The sequence below is a fragment of the Salvelinus namaycush genome, chromosome 15 (genome assembly GCF_016432855.1).
Source record: "Salvelinus namaycush isolate Seneca chromosome 15, SaNama_1.0, whole genome shotgun sequence".
NCBI lineage: Eukaryota > Metazoa > Chordata > Actinopteri > Salmoniformes > Salmonidae > Salvelinus > Salvelinus namaycush.
This window is the reverse complement of record NC_052321.1, coordinates 21,751,168-21,770,003: the sequence shown is the minus strand read 5'-3', so window position 1 is coordinate 21,770,003 and position 18,836 is coordinate 21,751,168.

Sequence of the window (18,836 nt, the reverse complement as noted above, 5' to 3'; positions counted from 1 at the left end):
ATATCAATTGGATGTTAACATGTGAAGAGATCGGAACTCAAGGTTATCTTGATAGCTGTCATGTCTTGTGGTCTTGACTGTTGGTTTTCATTCACCGCCTTGTCTGGGTTTACCTCTGAATCTCATCTATGCATCCCCTGTGTGTGTGTCCCTGTGTCCCTGCCCATGGTTGTGTGATCTCATCTGCCTCCTCTCTAACTACTACCCATAGTGTGCTGTCTCTGACTCCTACAACTCGGTAGATAAGCCACCTGAGAAAGGGATACTGAGACAGGAAACACAAGATGAATATTTCTTCAGTGGTGGAAAAAGTACCCAATTTTCATACTTGAGTAAAAGTAAAGATGCCTTATTAGAAAATTACTCAAGTAAAAGTCACCCAGTAAAATTCCACTTGAGTAAAATCTAAAAAATATTTGGTTTAAAATATGCTAACTATCAAAAGTAAATGTAATTGCTAAAATATACTTAAGTATCAAAAGTAAAAGTGTAAATAATTTCAAATTCCTTATATTAAGCTAATCAGATGGCACCATTTTCTAGTTTTTTTTATGTATTTACGCATGGCCAGGGGCCCACTCCAACATTCAGACATTATTTACAAACGAAGCATGTGTGTTTAGTGAGCACCAGATCAGAGGCAGTAGGGATGACCAGGGATGTTCTCTGGATAAGTGCGTGAATTGGACCATTTTCCTGTCCTGCTAAGCATTCAAAACGTAACAAGTACTTTTGGGTGTCAAGGTAAATGAAAGGAGTAAAAAGTACAATATTTTCTTAAACAATGTAGTGAAGTAAAAGTAGTCAAAAATATAAATAGTAAAGTAAAGTACAGATACCCCATATTGCAGTGTGCAGCTAACCACGTGTACAGGCTATTTAGGAAAGCCAACATCTAGAACATAGCACAGTAGCCTAAAGCAGACGCATTCTTATGCAATATTATTGTATTCTTTGTGTTCACCTGAATCTTTAGCCTCACAACTTACCACAATGCAAACCCATGGCGGGTTACGCTACTGTTATTCAACTCTCCTAGCATGTGCAGCCACTAAGAGATTTCCACTTAATTAAACATCACCTCACTCTTGTTGAACAGGATACACATATCACTTCCCAAGCTCCTCATACTAACAGAATAACTTTACCTTATTGGGAACCTCTTAAGGGTGCTCGGATTTTGTTATTGCTGCTGGGGTTTACTGCACATACCTCCCAGTCACTCAGAATTTCTCTTTTGAGACACTGAGCTTTCATCCTCCACTAGGATTTGCCTAGGGCAAAGTCTTAAAGGGATACTTCTGGATTTTGGCAATGAGGCTCTTTGTCTACTTTCCCAGAGTCAGATGAACTCGTGGATACCATTTTTATGTCTCTGTCCAGTTATAGGTAGTTTCCCGAGCCAATGCTAACTAGCGTTAGTGCAATGACTGAAAGTCTATGGGTATTGAAATGTTAGACTAAGCAGATGACCTAGTCAACTAAAATAGTAGCTGCTATCCTTATGGAGGCACAAGTCAGACACAAGACTTGACAGAAGTAGCATTGCATTGTACTATAGGAATCAAGATGTTAAATATTCTTATACAAACCATGTGCATTTACAAAAGTGTAAAAAGTTGAAATGCTGTTTAGATGAAGATGTAAAAAGAAACAGCAGCTGTGATTTTAAAGTTTTTATTTAGATAGTGTTTCACTCATAAGCAGGTCCTGCTCTCCGTGTTTAAGATTCCAGTTCAAGTGATGGGGAAAGCTCAGTGGTTAGTGGGGTTTGGTTTTGGATCGTTGTAAATATTGTGAAATAGTTGCTTACAGCTTGGAGGTGAGAATTTTTATGTGTAAAATAAATGACAAAACTGTGGGCCATCACTGATGAATGTCAGGGTTCCTGCTCTGCAGTCCCTTTATTGTTAATGGAATTAAAACGTGATGGAGATTTTTACATTTTGTGTCAATTTGTCTTTGTTTAAGGAGGCTGAGATTTGCTGGTGACTGTTTCAAGGATTCCGAGCTGGACACAAGCAGAAGACCACATGAAACCTAAACTTGGCAAAAAAAGAAACTTCCCTTTTTCAGAACCCTGTCTTTAAAAGATAATTTGTAAACATCCAAATAACTTCACAGATCTTCATTGTAAAGGGTTTAAACACTGTTTCCCATGCTTGTTCAATGAACCATGAACAATTAATGAACATGCACCTGTAGAACGGTCGTTAAGACACTAACAGCTTACAGACGGTAGGCAATTAAGGTCACGGTTATGAAAACTTAAGACACTAAAGAGGCCTTTCTACTGACTCTGAAAAACGCCAAAAGAAAGATGCCCAGGGTCCCTGCTCATCTGCGTGAACATGCCTTCGGCATGTTGCAAGGAGGCATGAGGACTGCAGATGTGGCCAGGGCAATAAATTGCAATCGCCGTACTGTGAGACGCCTAAGACAGCGCTACAGGGAGACAGGACAGACAGCTGATCATCCTCGCAGTGGCAGACCACTTGTAACAACACCTGCACAGGATCGATACATCCGAACATCACACCTGCGGGACAGGTACAGGATGGCAACAACAACTGCCCGAGTTACACCAGGAGCGCACAATCCCTCCATCAGTGCTCAGACTGTCTGCAATAGGCTGAGAGAGGCTGGACTGAGGGCTTGTAGGCCTGTTGTAAGGCGGGTCCTCACCAGACATCACCGCAACAACGTCGCCTATGGGCACAAACCCACTGTCGCTGGACCAGACAGGACTGGCAAAAAGTGCTTTTCACTGACGAGTCGCGGTTTTGTCTCACCAGGGGTGATAGTCGGATTCGCGTTTATCGTCGAAGGAATGAGCATTACACCGAGGCCTGTACTCTGGAGCGGGATTGATTTGGAGGTGGAGGGTCCGTCATGGTCTGGGGCGGTGTGTCACAGCATCATCGGACTGAGCTTGTTGTCGTTGCAGGCAATCTCAACGCTGTGCGTTACAGGGAAGACATCCTCCTCCCTCGTGTGGTACCTTTCCTGCAGGCTCATCCTGACATGCATGACAATGCCACCAGCCATACTGCTTGTTCTGTGCGTGATTTCCTGCAAGACAGGAATGTCAGTGTTCTGCCATGGCCAGCGAAGAGCTCGGATCTCAATCCCATTGAGCATGTCTGGGACCTGTTGGATCAGAGGGTGAGGGCCTTTGCCCCCCAGAAATGTCCGGGAACTTGCAGGTGCCTTGGTGGAAGAGTGGCGTAACATCTCATACCAAGAACTGGCAAATCTGGTGCAGTCCATGAGGAGGAGATGCACTGCAGTACTTAATGCAGCTGGTGGCCACACCAGATACTGACTGTTACTTTTGATTTTGACCCCCCCCCCCTTTGTTCAGGGACACATTATTCCATTTCTGTTCGTCACATGTCTGTGGAACTTGTTCAGTTCATGTCTCAGTTGTTGAATCTTGTTATGTTCATACACATATTGACATATGTTAAGTTTGCTGAAAATAAAAGCAGTTGACAGTGAGAGGACGTTTCTTTTTTAGCTGAGTTTACATGGACAACATCTTCAGAGACACTGGTCTCAGAACAGCTGTCATGAACAACAGAGAGCTATGGCATTCCATCATCCGACACATTGCACCACCATAAGCAAGCAATTAATTTACTCCATTATGGTACGGCAAAAAATCAATCAAGTATGCTTAGTTACATTGGTCAAATAATGTTCACCTTCATTGCAAATACCATTAATAAAAAATGAGGGAGGAAATTATGCAAAACCAGAAATTGATTTGAACAATGTTTGGGTGTAATTTAGTTATCAAAGCATTGAATTGATTCATTATTACCGTTCAAAAAGAGGTCAGGGACCTGGACCAATCCATGGCCCCCTGACTAGTGACTCCAAACTTTGAGAGCCCTGTGTCTGACCCTCTCTGATGTAGAGTGAGACTAAGGCTGTGAGTATGAGAATCCGGACTAGGCCCCAGCTCTCTGACTGCTGACTGAGCAGAGTGTGGTGGAACTACATGACAGTAATGAATGCAGCAGCCTGGCTGGCTAGTGGATACAGCATGTGCCCTTTCACTGCAACCCGGACGCACCAACCATCCTCTCCACACTCCAAAATGAAAGATTATTCCCAAAGACAGACAAGGTCTTGCTCCTTCCAGGATGATTTCTATTTTATGTGACATCCCAGCGGTCTGTCCTTGGACACAATCAAAGGAACGGAGAGGAGATTCCATCCGGCAGCCTCACCATAGCCTGGCCTCAATTATCCCATCTAGTGACAGGCCAGTCTCCCGGTGCAGAAATGGGAAGGCCTAATGTTGCATTAGAATTTCATTAAGATTACATGTAGAGCATAACCAGATGCTGCCTGACTGCCACATGCTGAGAATATCTGGAGCCCTGCTATTCACCTGGACTGGAGCTTCTAGTTGGCTACCAGACTGCTTTCATTTCCCTCCTACTATTGATTTATTTATTATGCCTGTCATTTGTGTGATTGGCATGTTATGTTTAGCTAGTGCATAAAAAATGACCTTCATAACAATGGACACACTTTCTTTCATCATTGCCTTGGCCTGTAGGCCTGTAAAGTAGTATGCCATCTCATCACTTTAGTCATTAGAGGTTTTTTGCTTTGTATTGGTGGAACATACTTCAAAATGTTCTTCAATTTGATGTTTTGGTGCTTCTAAAGAAAGCTGATTGAGGACCTTATTATTGATGATGAATGTGTTTGTTTTTTAGGGTGGCAGATAGCCTAGCGGTTAAGAGCGTTGGGCCAGTAACCGAAAGGTCGCGGGTTTGAATCCCAGACCTGACTAGGTGAGAAATCGGTTGATGTGCCCTTAAGCAATGCACTTCATCCTAATTACTCTGGATAAGAGTGTCTGCTAATTTATACAAATGTATGACTGTGTTATCTTGCAATTTGTATTTGTTTATCGATGTGTGTATTTCTGTTTTTTTCTCTAATTCAGGGCTCATCTGTAAAAGAAACATTGGTCTCAGTACAACTCCCTGATAAAGGTAAAAAATAAAATAATGAATCACATGATTCCAACAGAATACGATGTTCTCTCAAACACAAGGGGGCAGTATTTCTACATGAGAAGTAAAGCAGCAACAGCATGGCAAGACTCCCTCCAGTCAGCACAGTTTACCGCTAACTCTAGAGACAGATCCCACTAAGAGTAACTGATGAGGGGCTTTCCTCTCTTCAACTGGCCAACACGCCTGTCCTGAAATCTCCAGTCCTGCACAGTCAGGAAGAGTTAGAGTCCAATGATTAATGGTTCAGATTACCGATGTCTGATTTATTTATCTAGTGAGTTGATTCACTTCAGCGAACCAGCCTACTCACACCTCATTGCTGTTTAAAAATAAATACACCTCATTCAATAAGACCAGTTAAATACTTAATTAAGTCAACCAATTGAGTGTTCTACTGTGCACTGGAATGTGATACTTGAGTATACAGAAGTGATAACCGGTGCCAAAAGAAGGATTTGTGGCTGTAAATGGCAGGTTAAGACAACCATCACTGTGCATGGACTACATATATCCAGTGTAGAGCCAAGCCTAGCATTTAATGGTTTTGTTGTTGGAATGGGGAGTTCTCCAAACATGCAAAACCCCTGGCCCTCCACACTACATCCACATGCTCACAAACTGCCTGCCTCCCAGCAGTGTTGTGTTAATCCTATCAGGGCTAGGCGAAGGCATCTTGAAGCACTCGGAAACAGGGGTTCAGTCCCTCAGTCTTGGCATGCACCTGGGTATTTGCATAATTGCCCCTTTCAAATTCCCTGCAGAAATGCTCGATACATAAGGACCACAAATCAAAATGGCTGCCTCTGGCCCTCCATTGTGATATTGTACCATATTTGTTTGTTTGTTTGTTGATTTGTTAATCCCCTACCATGAGCAACATCGTGTGAAAATAATCTATGATGTATACAATGAATTCACAGAATCATCTTCATCAATAGGAATCCTTTGGGACCTCATCAATTTCTGACAATGTTCCAATTCTTAGGCAATGGTCTAAACAAGTGCAGTTGTGGGTGGTTAGCTGAAACCATTGGATTGCCTTGAAAGGGTTGAGCTCCATTTCCTCTCCCGACTTAACCATTCTATTCCTGAGGGGAAGTCTATCTGTTTGTCTGCTAGCCCATTACAGGATAATTGTGCACAGACAGTACTGTACCGTGTGGAAAAGAGAGTAGAAGTGTGGCCCTGCAGTCTTAATGTTTGAAGAACATGACTGATGTTTTCTCCTGCTGGACAGCCTCAGGGCCCTCTGCTCCCAAATCCAAAATGGGCTCCTGATTACCTGACTGGACGGCGCTGATTAACTGGCAACCTGATTGGCTGTAGGTATTTATCATCCGTGCTGATTGAGGGGCCAGTCTCAATCAGTATTAAAGGATAGGACAGGCAGGCAGGCAGGCGCTCTCCAGGAGCAGCCTTGGCAAGACTTCTCCATGGGCCTCCATCCTCCTCTCCTCGCAGGCACAATGGAGGACTGACTTCATGTTACGTGTGATCGGATCCTTAGGCCTAGGTCCAAACTGTGGAGAACGTCAGCCACATGGAGCGTCCTCCTCAAAATGAGACCAAATGCGGAGTAGAGCGGCTGGGCAGTCACAACAGCTCTGACAAAGTGATGGATTGACTAAATTACTTTGGTGGATATTTACCACCACCGGTTCCGTCCCCTCCAGAAATTCCTGCTGGACCGCTGCCAGGGCCAGCATTGTGTGGCTTTATGATATGGTGACAGTGTGGCGGTGACAGTGGCGTTGTGGGGGATTATGGGGGAAATGACGGTGATCCTGGGGGAGATGGGCTGCCAGGTGATGACGGCGCTCTGGCAGTTCACTGGTGGAGGAATGTGTGGATGGGATGCGGCTGATTAAAGACCTCTCTTTCTCTTTTTCTCCTTCTCTCTCTTTCTTTCGCTCTCCCTCACACTCTCTCTATCTCTCTCTTACTCATTACTTCCTTTCTCTTGTTTGCACTGAGACCTGGAACTCATCACCCTTATTGGTACGCTCGGAATGACTCCAATCTGAACAAGGCCTGGAGCAGAGACCAGAGACTGCTCTCGCTTACCTCATAGCAGGAGCTATGTACCAGGGTGAGAGATTTCCATACCCTCAGCTACACCACCACTACTTGCCTACATACAGTACAATAGACTATAGGTGATGCAAGTGGCTGTAATGTATGTAGTGGCTTTAAATACAGAGATTTCTCATACTAATCCACGGGAGGTGAAGTCACTACAGTGTCTACAGAATGTGAGATATTTATGGTGTTTAAATGTTAATGTCAAAGAGGGAAAGAGAGGGGCCGTGAAGAGGCCACACACAGCTGTTCTCTCTAAAATGTAGCCTACGTCCTCGTTAAAAAACAACCGACACGGGTTATCTGCATAGTGCAGGCTGAGGTCAGACATGTACAGATTCTTTCATCCTCTTTCATCCAAAATATTAAAAAAACTAGCAATGGACTTGGAAAGATATTTGGAGTTAGAGTAAATGGAATGCTCCCCAGTCTGTTACTGTCTGTGTTATATATTGTGTTGGAGTAGGCCACCTTGATTCATGGGGTTGCTGGTCCTGCTGGGATGTGCAGCCGTATTCTTTTCTGTGTCAGGAAACATTTAATGTCCTCATATTTCCTCTGCACTGCCTGGCTCTCTGAAGCTCAGTCCTCGATTGTTAGACGTCCTCAATTGTCTCTCTCTCCCCCAGCATACAGGGTCCCCCACCACCACCATATCAGGTATGAAAGGGTTATAAAGTGGAGTCCACCTTGTCTTTGGAAACAGGAACTGTGTAAAGGTAAGTAAAACAAACCCCATGGAACAGCACAGTGTTTTCTCCTGGTCACATAAACATGTCCATGTCAAATTGTCCCTTATACAGCAAACGCATATTAAAACACTTCATCTTCGCCCATGCAGAAGGACATGGTACAGTGTAAGACATTTTCTCCTGGTGTGTGTGCGAATGGCGGGGACCTTGGCCATGGGACGGCTATGGTTAAGTTCAAGGTCACAGTCAAAGTCAATGTCATGAATTCAATCTGCACAATGAGAGCCTTTCTGCCTGCTTGTATCACAAGCCTTTGGGGCTTGAGTGGATGTTTACATCTCTGAGGGCCTCGACATGCACCAAGGTCTGGCTGGCAGTGCCCAGGAATGGGTTTGGCACAAGCCCCTATTCCAACCGCAGCGACTGACGGCAGGCTTACAGAGTGATCCCGGCCACTCAGGAGAACCTGAACCCAGCCAGGTCGGAGCACTGCTACTCTTCAAAGAGTTGTTCAGACTTAACATAAATACTGTATGAGAGAGTGGATGTATCCGGTCTTGGATCTGAAGGGAGAGTACGGTACAAAGTGGTGCTATATAGCTATATAGTATAGCTGTTGTACATTTCCTGCTTCTGTTGCAGTTCCCCTGGTGACACACAGGGCTTCATTTACAGTATATTTGTTTTACTACCCTCAGTAAATCCTTGGAATGGGGTTCTGCTGTAACAGTTGATGACAATGAACATTGTCCTGACCAGGAACCTTATTTTATGGAAATTCAAAGTAGTGTTGGTTTAAGTTAGATTTAGTGCAATATGCACATGTAAATTAGCGAGATATACATTCTCTGTCTCTTGTAACCGAGCCTGCTCTGTCTGGATTATTTTTAACCCCTGTTCCTCATTGAGAGGCTGAGCCTGGTTCTCTACTGTAGAAACAGACACACCACAGTGGTTGTGTTGTGGTCTGTGGATGAGTCTCTCCAAGTCAAGGAGCTGTGGTATGATAGTGGGAGCCTCCGTGCCAGAGAGAGGAGTGAGTATGTGCAGCACCAAGTGTCTCTTTGAGAATTGTAATCACAGAGTTGATCTAGTCTGTGGAGAATGTATTCATAAAGTCTGTGGAGAATGTATTCTTTGCCCCTGCTTTCCCCCAACTAGAGAAGAGGAGGATTTAAATGGATAAATATGTCAACAACTGAACAACCACAACAATAGCAACATCTGGTGACCACATGTATCATAAGCCCACTATCAGTGGCACCTCTTTGTGTGGGTCAGTCAGTAATGGTACTGTACTATGATACCCTCTCCCAATCACGTTTTGTTGCTAGAACAATCGCACACAGTGTAGGAAGGAGGGGAAAACAGACAAAACATTTTTTACAGGCATTTGAAAGGAGCACCAAAGACAGGATGTAGAAATTTGCCAAATAAGGAAGCTGCTCAGCCTTGCGTTTAGCTCGGCCAGGACAGTGGTGCATGTGTCTGGACTGGCACTGAGCAGGGCTGGAGCTACGCAGGGGAAACTGAGGGACGTGCCTCTGCAGAGGAGGGCTGATTGGAGGATGGGTGGGGTGGAGGGAAAGGGTGGGTTGGGCTGGACAGAGGGACCAGGGGGAATACACCTGCTGGAAACTGCTGAGTCAGTGAAGTGTGTTCCTGTCTGTCTGGCCCTGGCGTGGGTGATATCCTCTGCCAAGCCTTCTCAACAGCCTACAGATCCATGGGACCACCCTGGTGGTGCGGTAACAGAGAACAGGGCGAGGCTCTGTTCAACACGACTGGAAGATTGACTGAATACTATTAGGTAACTATACTGCCTCCATGCCCACCACCACTCAATCTATATAAAGCTATTATGTGTGGTAAGGCTGATTTGAGTTCAGCCATAGGTTAGTTCAGAAGTGTTTCTGCTTGACAGATTATGTAATGCATTTTGAGGGTGAAGACCCAAAATGACCCAGATGCAGACACAGGAGGCGGATAGTACAATTCTCAGAATATTTATTATAACAAGGAGGGCATGCAAAAGGCAGGTCGAGGGCAGATAGAGGTTCGTAAACCAGGTCAGTCAGGCACGGGACGGCAGGCACGCTCAGGGTCAGGACAGGCAGAAAGGTCAGACCCAGGAAGACTAAAAAACAAAAACTTGAGAACAGGAAAAACGGGAAACACGCTCTTAAACCCTGACAAGACAAGATGAACTGGCAACGGACGAACAGAAAACGCAGGTATAAATACACAGGAGATAATGTGAAAAATGGGAGACACCTGGTGGGGGGTGGAGACAAGCACAAGACAGGTGAAACAGATCAGGCTGTGACATTGTCATGCCCTGACCATAGAGAGCCCTTGGTTCTCTATGGTGTTTAGGTCAGAGCGTGTTCTAGTCATTGGTTTTCTAAGTTGGTAATTTTGTATGGTTCCCAATTAGAGGCAACTGGTAATCGTTGCCTCTAATTGGGGATCATATTTAGGAAGCCTTTTCTCCCACCTGCTTTGTGGGATATTGTTTTGAGTGAGTGAATGTAGCACTACGTTTGTTCACGGTCGGTGGTTTATTTAGAAGTTTCACTTTAAATAAATATGTGGAACTCAAATCACCCTGCGCGTTGGTCTGTCTTTCCACACGACCGTGACAGACATGCAAGGTAAATTAGCATGTGTATTATCCCACTGCTTGGAAGTATTTATTTCACTAGAAAATTAACGGGTTCATGAATGTCCTTGATTTCCACTGTCCTCCCAGTGCTGAGCTAATTCCTGATTATTGTAGGAGGGCAAAGGTGGACAATTTCCATGCTTCTCTCCATCTCTCAACACATTATGACACTGTTGGTCCCTTAGTTATTACCAGGTGCCAGCAGGATGTGATATAATACTCACACCATCCTCTACTAACTGTGTTAGTGCTGTGGGTCAGTGCAGTGCAAGAGCCTCTTCCTGTTTAAAAGTGTCAGCCACCCAATGTGGTGATGAGGATAACATCCAATGCCCTCTGGGGAGGATATTAAAGGCCAGATACATGTGAGATACATGAGAAGGCCCACAGCCATGGCAGACTGTTGACTTTGTTTGGAGTGGGAGCCGTGAAAGGAGCTGGCTGTATATTTATTTTATGGTGATTGGAAGAGAAGCCTCAGCAGCGGAGGTCCTCTGAGAGTCGTCACACTGTTCGAACAGGAATATCAGGGAGAAACGTGTAAAAAGATCTGTCTTTTTAATAACTGCCTTTACTCTTTCAGTAAGATGATCCGTGCCTATTTCAAAGCTTTTTTCTTTACCAAGAAAAGTTTCTTGGACCCATTTCAGACTTTTTAGTAAGCTAAATTAAAATGTGTAACAAGGTTGAGTAAAGTTGACAGACGGCATTGTTATTAGCTTATATATTAAAGCAGTTGTAATTTCTCAGGCATTTTGACTGAATTGAGTGGTAGAATGGTCCTTGAATCAGACATCAAAGATGAGAAACATCTGGAGATGACTTAACTTTAAAATGTATTATTACTCTAATAATTACCAGTGACAACATCAAAGTCAGATGAATAGAATGCAATGGAATTATCTTGATGTCTAAAAGAGGAAGACATGTTGCCTGGGAATGTCAGTATGCACGTAAATTCAATTGAAAATACATACAGTATATTGCCCTTCTGTGTTGATTGACAGAGGAGTCTGACAGGCTTCTGATTTGTTTGCTTCCTTTGGACAGGGCTGTAGTTCAGAGAGGCCCGTTGGTGTTTCTTCTCCAGGCTGCAGAGATGCAGAACCTGGTCAGAGGGACGTTAGGTTATTGTGTGGTGGAGGCAGGTGGAAAGGAAATAGTAACAGCTGCTGGAGGCCCTAACTGAGAGGACAGTAAGTAAGTTAGGATTTATTTATGATTTGTGGCAGGAATAGATGGAGTATAATGCAAATTCCCTATCTTTCTTTATCTCATTCTTTCTCACACACGTGCACACACTCATGCAGGATGGAGCCATTCTGACATCAAAGACTTGACCCTTCTCTCTCTGCTTTTTCCCCAGTGTCATTCTCCACAAAGCTAGTTAGCAGCGATAAGTCATTAAAGTTACCTTTTGAAGCAGCCCATTCCACACTGCTGCTGTCACAGAGGGGGCTCAACCTCCTAGCCGGGCTCTCAGCATGGGTCAGCCCAGCCTGGACGAAGATTCTAATTTTGTCAGATATGCCACACTGTGCAAACACACCATGGTTTGAACATATCCTTTTCCGTCCGACGAATCAATCTTTGATCCGTGTGTTGCTTCTTTAGAGAACTCTGGCTACACTAAGATTTCTGTGGCAAAAGAAAACATGTCAGCGCAGACTTTGACTATAAAGACTTCTGCATTGAGGTTTGGCATGGACATTAACTCGAATGAATGAGTTTATTTGTAACGTGTGCGCTGGGAGTCGGGAAGCAAGTTAATGGAGTGCATAATTTAATAAAAAAATGAACAAAACAACAAACACGAACAACGCACAGACAGGAAACAGAAACAATGACGCCTGGGTAAGGAACCAAATGGAGTGACATATATATATATATATATTGTCACGAATCCCGCTTCCTGAGTCTGTGTTTGCTTGTGTTTCTGTCCTGGAGTGTGTTTCCGGTGTCCTGGAACGCACCCTGTCTGGTTGCCGGGCGAATTAGCTTGTTGGGAGATTGATGTTCACCCGCACCTGTATCCCATCAGTAATCTGCACACCTGTCCTGATCATCACCTCTTCCCTTCAAAAGCTCTGACCTGACATCCATTCCCTGCCGGATCGTTAGCCATGAACAGTATGTTGTGCCATAGTATCAGACTCCAGTTGGATAGTATTTGTTTTGTTATTTTTGTTTACGTATTGCTTGCCTTGAACTTACCTCCGTTTGTTTTGCCTTCAGTTACTCACCCGGATCATTCACCCCATTCCCGCCTGGTCGACGGAGGATTCCGCTACTCCATTGGATTCACCTATTTACTCCCATCAATTCACCACCGCTGCCCGCTACGCCACCTGGATATATCTACCCATTCACATTTACTTGTAAATAAATACTCACCTTCTTCCTACGCTCCTTGTCCTGGTCTGCTTCTGGGTTCAATTTTGAAAGAACGTGACAGAACGATCCGGCCAAGGATGAACCCAGCGGACCTGGACTCCGTTTGCCATGCCATTACCCAGCAGGGGAAGACATTGGGACAACACAATACGGCGCTACAGGAGATAGCGAGTTCAATCCAGAACTTATCTGCTAGCTTGACACAAATCCAGGATCAGCTCAGTTTGCCGGCGATTCATTCACCACCTGTTTCACCCATCTCACCTGCCGGGTCTGGAGCGGTTTCCTTCCGTGAACCCAAGGTACCGACGCCTGATAAATATGAAGGGGATTTGGGAAGATGCCGTTCGTTTCTTATGCAGTGTGGGTTAGTGTTTGATCTGCAGCCCCATTCTTACGCCACGGACAAGGCTAGGATAGCCTTTGTTATTGAACTGCTGCGTGGAAGAGCTCTGGAATGGGCTTCAGCCATTTGGGAACGACAGGGAACCTGCACGGCTTCATATCAGGAGTTCACGGGAGAGATGAGAAAGCTTTTTGATCATCCAGTCCGAGGTAAGGACGCAGCTAAACGTTTGTTCTCTCTTCGCCAAGGAGCTCGCAGTGTGGCAGATTTTATGATCGAGTTCAGGACATTGGCTGTGGAGAGTGGTTGGAATGAGGAGTCACTACAAGCGGTTTTTTACAAGGGGTTGTCGGAGGAACTTAAGGACGAGCTGATATCTTATCCAGAGCCTAGTGACCTAGACAGCTTGGTCACTTTATCTATTCGGGTAGATAATAGAGTCCGAGAGAGAAGGAGGGAGAAGCAGTGGGGCCCATCCAATCAATCAGCAACTCGGTTACCATTCGGTTCAGGAAGTGAACCAGAAAGTATTGATCGTTATTCCCCACACGGTATTAGTGGAGGGGTCTTGCCACCAGATTCTGAACCAATGCAAGTGGGGCGAGACGGGCTAACTAAGGAGGAGCGCCAACGTAGACGTAAGACCAACAGCTGTTTCTACTGTGGTAGCTCGGGACATTACATCTCCGCTTGTCCACAGCGCCCGTTAAACTGCCCGGCTCGCTAGTTTTGGGAGGAATTTTAGCGAGCCAGTTTCAATCTCTCAAGGATCCTGTCAGACCCCGTTTTCCTGCGACCCTTATGAATAAGGATCAGAGATTAGAGATGAACGCTCTTATCGATTCAGGTGCCGATGGCAGCTTTATTGATGCCGACTTGGTGGAACAGCTGGGGCTTTCCAAGGAGCAATTGCCGGAAGCCATTGAAGCAACCACTCTGAACGGCAGTAGTCTGGCACGGATCACTATGAGGACTGAACCGGTTAAGATGTTGGTGTCGGGGAATCATTCAGAGTTGATCTCCTTCCTCATTCTGTCCTCGCCCCATGTTCCTCTGGTTCTTGGTTACCCCTGGCTGAAGGAACACAATCCCTCGTTTGATTGGGTGACGGGTAAGGTAACTAGTTGGAGCATTGAGTGTCATGCTAACTGCCTTAGGACTGCCTGTTCTCCTGCTGTTTCCAGTCAGGTCAGTGACTCTGCTCCTCCTGATTTGTCTCTGGTTCCAGAAACATATCACGAGTTGGGTGAAGTATTCAGTAAACAGAAGGCTCTGTCCCTTCCTCCCCACCGACCTTATGACTGTGCGATTAATCTGTTTCCTGGAGCTGCCTTTCCCAAGGGACGGTTATACAGTATCTCTCGACCTGAACGTGAGGCCTTGGAGACCTACATCAAGGAGTCTCTAGCTGCAGGTCTCATTCGGCCCTCGTCATCACCTCTGGGAGCAGGATTTTTTTTTTGTGAGCAAGAAGGATGGCTCTCTTCGACCGTGTATTGATTATCGGGGGTTGAATGATATTACGGTCAAGAACAAGTATCCCCTGCCCTTGATGAGTTCGGCTTTCGATTCCTTACAGGGTGCTACGGTTTTTACGAAGCTTGATTTACGTAATGCTTATCATTTGGTTCGGATCAAAGAGGGGGACGAGTGGTTGACTGGGTTCAATACTCCGATGGGACATTTTGAGTACCAAGTGATGCCGTTTGGACTGACCAACGCTCCGGCTGTGTTCCAAAGTATGGTAAATGACGTTCTGAGAGATATGATTGGAATTTTTGTGTTCGTTTACCTGGATGATATCCTCATCTTCTCGAAGGAGCTTTCTAGCCACGTTCTGCATGTCAAGCAGGTCCTGCAGCGGTTATTGGAGAACCGTCTGTTCGTGAAGGCTGAGAAGTGTGATTTTCACGCCCACACGACGTCATTTCTCGGGTACATCATATCCAGGGGAGAGATCAAGATGGACCAAGAGAAGGTTCGGGCGGTTCGGGATTGGGTCCAGCCCGGTACGAGATTGCAGCTCCAGAGATTTCTGGGGTTTGCGAACTTCTATCGGAGGTTTATCCGTGATTACAGCCGGGTGGCCGCCCCTTTAACTGCCCTGACGTCTTGCACCAGAAATTTCTGTTGGACTCCTGAGGCAGACCGAGCATTTCTGGACTTGAAGAGCCGATTCACCAACGCCCCGATTCTCTCTCAACCTGACACTTCCCGTCAGTTTGTTGTTGAAGTGGACGCGTCTGATGTGGGGGTGGGCGCCATCCTGTCCCAGCGTAGCTCCACTGACGGTAAACTCCATCCCTGCGCTTTCTACTCTTGTCGTCTTTCTCCAGCTGAAAGAAACTACGATGTGGGTAACCGGGAGCTTCTCGCTGTGAAGCTTGCCTTGGAGGAGTGGCGTCACTGGTTGGAGGGAGCGGAGCAACCGTTTGTGGTCTGGACTGACCACAAGAATCTGGCTTACGTGCAATCGGCTAAACGTCTCAACGCCCGTCAGGCCAGGTGGGCGTTGTTTTTTGGTCGCTTCAATTTTTCCCTGACGTTCCGACCTGGGTCGAAGAACGGGAAGGCGGACGCCCTGTCCCGGATGTTCTCTAAGACGGAGGAGAGTGGGGCCAAGACTGAGACGATTCTTCCCCAGAATGTTGTCGTGGGAACCGTTACATGGAGGATTGAGGAGGATGTGATGGCGGCCCTTCGGACGCAGCCCGGGCCCGGTAACGGTCCACCCGGTCGGTTGTTCGTGCCCGAGTCGGTCCGTTCTGCTGTCCTTCAGTGGTCCCACGCCAGCAAGATAGCTTGTCACCCTGGTGTTGCTCGGACTATGGCGCAACTGCGCAGACGATTTTGGTGGCCTGCTATGGGAGAAGATACCCGGAGGTTTGTTGCCGCTTGTCCTGTTTGTGCGCAGAATAAGAGTACCAATCGGCCCAGCTCTGGGCTTCTTCACCCTCTACCTATTCCCCGGCGACCTTGGTCGCATCTGGCCCTGGACTTTGTCACGGGGTTGCCCCCTTCTGATGGTAACACGGTTATTCTGACCATTGTGGACAGATTCAGCAAGTTTGCTCACTTTGTTCCCCTCTCCAAGCTGCCTTCTGCCACTGAGACGTCCGAGATCCTGGTTAGGGAGGTTTTCAGGGTCCACGGGTTGCCCTGTGACATTGTTTCTGACCGTGGTCCTCAGTTCACCTCTGCTGTCTGGAGATCCTTCTGTTTGGCCATTGGAGCTACAGTCAGTCTCACTTCTGGATTTCACCCTCAATCTAATGGTCAGGCGGAGAGAGCCAACCAGAAGATGGAGTCCACGCTGCGCTGTCTTGTCTCCTCTGATCCCACCTCTTGGTCCTCTCAATTACCCTGGGTCGAGTATGCCCATAATACTCTTCCTTCATCTGCTACTGGGATGTCTCCCTTCCAGTGCCTGTACGGTTACCAACCTCCTTTGTTTCCTTCTCAGGAAAGGGATCTCTCGGTTCCCTCTGTCCAGACCCACATTCGTCGTTGCCACCGGACCTGGCATCGGGCCAGGAAGGCTCTCCTTAGAGTTTCTGACCGGTATCAGATCCAGGCGAATCGTCGCCGTATTCCTGCCCCAGCTTATACGGTTGGAGATAAGGTTTGGTTGGCTACACGGGATCTTCCTCTACGGACTGAGTCGAGGAAATTGTCACCGAAGTTCATTGGTCCGTTTGTTGTGGAGAGAATCATTAATCCTGTTGTGGTTCGACTCAAGTTGCCTGCAACACTTAGAGTTCATCCCACCTTTCATGTCTCCTGTCTCAAGCCGGTTCACCTCAGTTCTCTGTTGCCTCCTCCTCCCCGTCCTCCTCCTCCTCGGATGATCGGAGGTGGTCCTGTCTACACGGTGCGCCGCATCATGGACTCCAGACGGCGGGGTCGAGGGTACCAGTATTTAGTGGATTGGGAAGGATATGGTCCAGAGGAGAGGAGTTGGATTCCTCGGCGTCAGATCCTTGATGACGACCTGCTTCGTGACTTCTACCGCCTCCACCCTGGCGCTCCAGGTAGTCCGCCCGGTGGCGTTCGTCGGAGGGGGGGTACTGTCACGAATCCCGCTTCCTGAGTCTGTGTTTGCTTGTGTTTCTGTCCTGGAGTGTGTTTCCGGTGTCCTGGAACGCACCCTGTCTGGTTGCCGGGCGAATTAGCTTGTTGGGAGATTGATGTTCACCCGCACCTGTATCCCATCAGTAATCTGCACACCTGTCCTGATCATCACCTCTTCCCTTCAAAAGCTCTGACCTGACATCCATTCCCTGCCGGATCGTTAGCCATGAACAGTATGTTGTGCCATAGTATCAGACTCCAGTTGGATAGTATTTGTTTTGTTATTTTTGTTTACGTATTGCTTGCCTTGAACTTACCTCCGTTTGTTTTGCCTTCAGTTACTCACCCGGATCATTCACCCCATTCCCGCCTGGTCGACGGAGGATTCCGCTACTCCATTGGATTCACCTATTTACTCCCATCAATTCACCACCGCTGCCCGCTACGCCACCTGGATATATCTACCCATTCACATTTACTTGTAAATAAATACTCACCTTCTTCCTACGCTCCTTGTCCTGGTCTGCTTCTGGGTTCAATTTTGAAAGAACGTGACATATATATATAGGGAAGGTAATCAGGGAAGTGACAGTCCAGGTGAGCGTAACGATGGTGACAGGTGTGCGCCATCACGAGCAACCTGGTGACCTAGAGCTAGGAGAGGGAGCACAAGTGACACTATTACATAATGGCATTCATTTAGTCCAAGGTTATGGTCCTGTGTGTGGTTGTATTGTATAAGCTATTGTTAGGATACACGCATTACCAGTTAGCTACACTATACAGTTGAAGTCGGAAGTTTACATACACTTAGGTTAGAGTCATTAAAACTCGTTTTTCAACCACTCCACAAATTTCTTGTTAACAAACTATAGTTTTGGCAAGTCGGTTAGGACATCTACTCTGTGCATGACACAAGTCATTTTTCCAACAACTGTTTACAGACAGATTATTTCACTTATAGTTCACTGTATCACAATTCCAGTGGGTCAGAAGTTTACATACACTAAGTTGATTGTGCCTTTAAACAGCTTAGAAAATTCCAGAAAATGTCATGGCTTTAGAAGCTTCTGATAGGCTAATTGACAATTTGAGTCAATTGGAGGTGTACCTGTGGATGTATTTCAAGGCTTACCTTCAAACACAGTGCCTTTTTGCTTGAAATCATGGGAAAATCAAAAGGAATCTGCCAAGACCTCAGAAAAAAAATGGTAGTCTGGTTCATCCTTGGGAGCAATTTCCAAACGCCTGAAGGTACCACTTTCATCTGTACAAACAATAGTACGCAAGTATAAACACCATGGGACCACACAGCCGCCATACCGCTCAGGAAGGAGACGCGTTCTGTCTCCTAGAGATGAACGTACTTTGGTGCAAAAAGTGCAAATCAATCCCAGAACAACAGCAAAGGACCTTGTGAAGATGCTGGAGGAAACAGGTACAAAAGTATCTATATCCACAATAAAACTAGTCCTATATCGACATAACCCGAAAGGCCGCTCAGCAAGGAAGAAGCCACTGCTCCAAAACCACCATAAAAAAGCCAG